Source organism: Coregonus clupeaformis, chromosome 17 (assembly GCF_020615455.1).
Source record: "Coregonus clupeaformis isolate EN_2021a chromosome 17, ASM2061545v1, whole genome shotgun sequence".
In the NCBI taxonomy this organism is placed as follows: Eukaryota; Metazoa; Chordata; class Actinopteri; order Salmoniformes; family Salmonidae; genus Coregonus; species Coregonus clupeaformis.
In genome coordinates this window covers 63267756-63273755 of record NC_059208.1, presented here as the reverse complement: position 1 = coordinate 63273755, position 6000 = coordinate 63267756, and the positions used below count along the sequence as shown (strand labels likewise).

The 6000-nt window shown below is 43.7% G+C and overlaps 1 pseudogene; it reads left to right on the top strand.

The window, feature by feature from the left end:
- LOC121585813 overlaps positions 1-6000 on the top strand; it is a 99974-nt pseudogene that overhangs the window by 40779 nt on the left and 53195 nt on the right.

Sequence of the window (6000 nt, the reverse complement as noted above, 5' to 3'; positions counted from 1 at the left end):
TCCTCTCCTCCCTACTTAATCCTGTCCTTTCAGTACCCTCTCCTATCCTCCCTACTTAATCCTGTTCTTTCAGTACCCTCTCCTATCCTCCCTACTTAATCCTGTCCTTTCAGTACCCTCTCCTATCCTCCCTACTTAATCCTGTCCTTTCAGTACCCTCTCCTATCCTCCCTACTTAATCCTGTCCTTTCAGTACCCTCTCCTATCCTCCCTACTTAATCCTGTCCTTTCAGTACCCTCTCCTCTCCTCCCTACTTAATCCTGTCCTTTCAGTACCCTCTCCTATCCTCCCTACTTAATCCTGTCCTTTCAGTACCCTCTCCTCCCTACTTAATCCTGTCCTTTCAGTACCCTCTCCTCTCCTCCCTACTTAATCCTAACCTTTCAGTACCCTCTCCTATCCCCCCTACTTAATCCTGTCCTTTCAGTACTGTCTCCTCTCCTCCCTACTTAATCATGTCCTTTCAGTACCCTCTCATATCCTCCCTACTTAATCCTGTCCTTTCAGTACCCTCTCCTATCCTCCCTACTTAATCCTGTCCTTTCAGTACTGTCTCCTATCCTCCCTACTTAATCCTGTCCTTTCAGTACCCTCTCCTCTCCTCCCTACTTAATCCTGTCATTTCAGTACTGTCTCCATTCCTCCCTACTTAATCCTATCCTTTCAGTACTGTCTCCTCTCCTCCCTACTTAATCCTGTCCTTTCAGTACCCTCTCCTCTCCTCCCTACTTAATCCTGTCATTTCAGTACCCTCTCCTCCCTACTTAATCCTGTCCTTTCAGTACCCTCTCCTCTCCTCCCTACTTAATCCTTTCAGTACCCTCTCCTCTCCTCCCTACTTAATCCTGTCTTGTCAGTACTCTCTCCTCTCCTCCCTACTTAATCCTGTCCTTTCAGTACCCTCTCCTCTGTTCTCCTCCCTACTTAATCATGTCCTTTCAGTACCCTCTCATATCCTCCCTACTTAATCCTGTCCTTTCAGTACCCTCTCCTATCCTCCCTACTTAATCCTGTCCTTTCAGTACTGTCTCCTATCCTCCCTACTTAATCCTGTCCTTTCAGTACCCTCTCCTCTCCTCCCTACTTAATCCTGTCCTTTCAGTACCCTCTCCTATCCTCCCTACTTAATCCTATCCTTTCAGTACTGTCTCCTCTCCTCCCTACTTATTCCTGTCCTTTCAGTACTCTCTCCTCTCCTCCCTACTTAATCCTGTCCTTTCAGTACCCTCTCCTCCCTACTTAATCCTGTCCTTTCAGTACCCTCTCCTCTCCTCCCTACTTAATCCTTTCAGTACCCTCTCCTCTCCTCCCTACTTAATCCTGTCTTGTCAGTACTCTCTCCTCTCCTCCCTACTTAATCCTGTCCTTTCAGTACCCTCTCCTCTCCTCCCTACTTAATCCTGTCCTTTCAGTACTCCCTCCTCTCCTCCCTTCTTAATCCTGTCCTTTCAGTACCCTCTCCTCTCCTCCCTACTTAATCCTGTTCTTTCAGTACTGTCTCCATTCCTTCCTACTTAATCCTGTCCTATCAGTACTCTCTCCTCTCCTCCCTACTTAATCCTGTCCTTTAGTACACTCTCCTCTCCTCCCTACTTAATCCTGTCCTTTCAGTACACTCTCCTATCCTCCCTACTTAATCCTGTCCTTTCAGTACCCTCTCCTATCCTCCCTACCTAATCCTGTCCTTTCAGTACCCTCTCCTCTCCTCCCTACTTAATCCTGTCCTTTAGTACACTCTCCTCTCCTCCCTACTTAATCCTGTCCTTTCAGTACACTCTCCTATCCTCCCTACTTAATCCTGTCCTTTCAGTACCCTCTCCTCTCCTCCCTACTTAATCCTTTCAGTACCCTCTCCTCTCCTCCCTACTTAATCCTGTCTTGTCAGTACTCTCTCCTCTCCTCCCTACTTAATCCTGTCCTTTCAGTACCCTCTCCTCTCCTCCCTACTTAATCCTGTCCTTTCAGTACTCCCTCCTCTCCTCCCTTCTTAATCCTGTCCTTTCAGTACCCTCTCCTCTCCTCCCTACTTAATCCTGTCCTTTCAGTACTGTCTCCATTCCTTCCTACTTAATCCTGTCCTATCAGTACTCTCTCCTCTCCTCCCTACTTAATCCTGTCCTTTAGTACACTCTCCTCTCCTCCCTACTTAATCCTGTCCTTTCAGTACCCTCTCCTATCCTCCCTACTTAATCCTGTCCTTTCAGTACCCTCTCCTATCCTCCCTACCTAATCCTGTCCTTTCAGTACCCTCTCCTCTCCTCCCTACTTAATCCTGTCCTTTAGTACACTCTCCTCTCCTCCCTACTTAATCCTGTCCTTTCAGTACCCTCTCCTATCCTCCCTACTTAATCCTGTCCTTTCAGTACCCTCTCCTCTCCTCCCTACTTAATCCTGTCCTTTCACTACCCTCTCCTCTCCTCCCTACTTAATCCCGTCCTTTCAGTACTCTCTCCTCTCCTCCCTACTTAATCCTGTCCTTTAGTACACTCTCCTCTCCTCCCTAGTTAATCCTGTCCTTTCAGTACTGTCTCCATTCCTTCCCACCTAATCCTGTCCTTTCAGTACTCTCTCCTCTCCTCCCTACTTAATCCTGTCCTTTCAGTACTCTCTCCTCTCCTCTCTACTTAATCCTGTCCTTTCAGTACTCTCTCCTCTCCTCCCTACTTAATCCTGTCCTTTCAGTACTCTCTCCTCTCCTCCCTACTTAATCACGTCCTTTCAGTACTCTCTCCTCTCCTCCCTACTTAATCACGTCCTTTCAGTACTCTCTCCTCTCCTCCCTACTTAATCCTGTCCTTTCAGTACTCTCTCCTCTCCTCCCTACTTAATCCTGTCCTTTCAGTACTCTCTCCTCTCCTCCCTACTTAATCACGTCCTTTCAGTACTCTCTCCTCTCCTCTCTACTTAATCCTGTCCTTTCAGTACTCTCTCCTCTCCTCTCTACTTAATCACGTCCTTTCAGTACTCTCTCCTCCCTACTTAATCACGTCCTTTCAGTACCCTCTCCTCTCCTCCCTACTTAATCACGTCCTTTCAGTACCCTCTCCTCTCTCTCTCCTTTCTTTCGTTCAGCTGTTCCAACCCTCTTCAAACAATTTTGAGCCTGTGTTTGTTTTTCTAACCTCCCTCCATCTCTGTATCTCTGTATCTCTGTATCTCTGTATCTCTGTATCTCTGTATCTCTGTATCTCTATATCTCTCCCCCACCCCCTGTTCTCTCATGTTGTGGTTCCAACACTGTGCTGAAGGAGATGTGGCCTGATGGTCAGCTGAGCATCACACTGACGGCAGCCACCCTCTTCAAGAACTCCATCGTGGCCCTGGTGGATAAACTGGGCTGCAAGGTTGGTTCTACATGGTTGCTCAATGGTTGGTTACTGATTGCAACAAACAAGATAGATACTTTTTACTGTTCTGGGCTTTCACCATCAGATTTTGTTAGACATCGAAGTTTGTCCCTGCTAGGCAACGGATGTCACATCAAGAACACTTGGCGCTTCTTTCTTTGTGTGTTTTTTCCGCCTCTGTCACTCTCCATGGTTTTCATTGACCTAGTTCTAAATAATATGAGCTTTACCTCTCTCTCTCTCTGTCATCATCCTCTGGACATTATGGACTAGCCACACCTGTGATTCTAACAGCTGGCCGAATCAACCAGAAATCCTAGAAATATGGATAATATTTATGTGTCAGACAGGATACTGATGTTTGTTTTTGAGAGGTCAGTCAGACGCTGATAACCTGCAGGGATTACGATAGAGAGAGAATGTGAATACCTGGGATAGGATAAAGTAATCCTTCTACCCCCCCCTTACCCCAACCCAAACCCCAACCCCACCCCCAAAAAAAACATTTAAAAAAAAATACAAATATATATATAAAATAAAATAAAAAATAATAATAATAATAAAAAACGGAAGAAATAAAAATTTATAAAAAATGTATAAATAAAAATTATTTAAAAAAATTAAAAAAACATTGTGAAGTGGTGATCCAACTGGCAATAAGGTGAATGCACCTATTTGTAAGTCGCTCTGGATAAGAGCATCTGCTAAATGACTAAAAATGTAAAAAATAATTGGAACACAGGACTGATGGTTTCTGCTAATGGGCCTCTGTACGCCTATGTAGATATTCTATTAAAAATCAGCCGTTTCCAGCTACAATAGCCATTTACAACATTAACAATGTATACACTGTATTTCTGAGCAATTTGACGTTATTTTAATGGACCAAAAAATTGCTTTTCTTTCGAAAACAAGGACATTTCAAAGTGACCCAAACTTTTGAACGGTAGTGTATATGGACCTTCTATATATATACGGACCATCTATATATATACTGACCATCTATATACTGTATATACGACCATCTCTATATATATGGACCATCTATATATATAGACCATATTTATATATAGACCATCTTTATATATATGGACCATCTATATATTTATATGGACCATCTATAGTGCTTTGCAAAAGTATTCATCCCCCTTGCCGTTTTTCCAATTTTGTTTCATTACAACCTGTAATTTGAATGGATTTTTATTTGGATTTCATGTAATGAACATACACAAAATAGTCAAAATTGGTGAAGTGAAATGAAAAAAATAACTTGTTAAATTTTTTTGGGAACAAATAAATAACGGAAAAGTTGTGTGTGCATATGTATTCACCCCCTTTGACGCCCCTAAATAAGATCTGGTGCAACCAATTACCTTCAGAAGTCACATAATTAGTTAAATAAAGTCCACCTGTGTGCAATCTAAGTGTCACATGATCTGTCACATGATCTCAGTATATACACCTGTTCTGAAAGGCCCCAGAGCCTGCAACACCACTAAGCAAGGGGTACCACCAAGCAAGCGGCACCATGAAGACCAAGGAGCTCTCCAAACAGGTCAGGGACAAAGTTGTGGAGTAATACAGGTCAGGGCTGGGTTATAAAAAAATATCCAAAACTTTGAACATCCCACAGAGCACCATTAAATCCATTATTAAAAAATTGAAAGAATATGGCACCACAACAAACCTGCCAAGAGAGGGCCGCCCACCAAAACTCACGGACCAGGCAAGGAGGGCATTAATCAGAGAGGCAACAAAGAGACCAAAGACAACCCTGAAGGAGCTGCAAAGCTCCACAGCGGAGATACGAGTCTCTGTCCATAGGACCACTTTAAGCTGTACACTCCACAGAGCTTGGCTTTACGGAAGAGTGGCCAGAAAAAAGCCATTGCTTAAAGAAAAAAATAAGCAAACACCTTTGGTGTTCGCCAAAAGGCATGTGAGAGACTCCCCAAACATATGGAAGAAGGTACTCTGGTCAGATGAGACTAAAATTGAGCTTTTTGGCCATCAAGGAAAACGCTATGTCTGGTGCAAACCCAACACCTCTCATCACCCCAAGAACACCATCCCCATAGTGAAGCATGGTGGTGGCAGCATCATGCTGTGGGGATGTTTTTCATCGGCAGGGACTGGGAAACTAGTCAGAATTGAAGGAATGATGGATGGCGCTAAATACAGGGAAATTCTTGAGGGAAACCTGTTTCAGTCTTCCAGAGATTTGAGACTGGGATGGAGGTTCACCTTCCAGCAGGACAATGACCCTAAGCATACTGCTAAAGCAACACTTGAGTAGTTTAAGGGGAAACCTTTAAATGTCTTGGAATGGCCAAGTCAAAGCCCAGACTTCAATCCAATTGAGAATCTGTGGTATGACTTAAAGATAGCTGTACACCAGCGGAACCAATCCAACTTGAAGGAGCTGGAGCAGTTTTGCCTTGAAGAATGGACAAAAAGCCCAGTGGCTAGATGTGCCAAGCTTATAGAGACACACCCCAAGATACTTCAGTATTGACTTTGTGGGGGTGAATAGTTATGCATGCTCAAGTTCTGTTTTTTTGTCTTATTTCTTGTTGTTTCACCCAAAAAAATATTTTGCATCTTCAAAGTGGTAGGCATGTTGTGTAAATCAAATTTTACATTTACATTTAT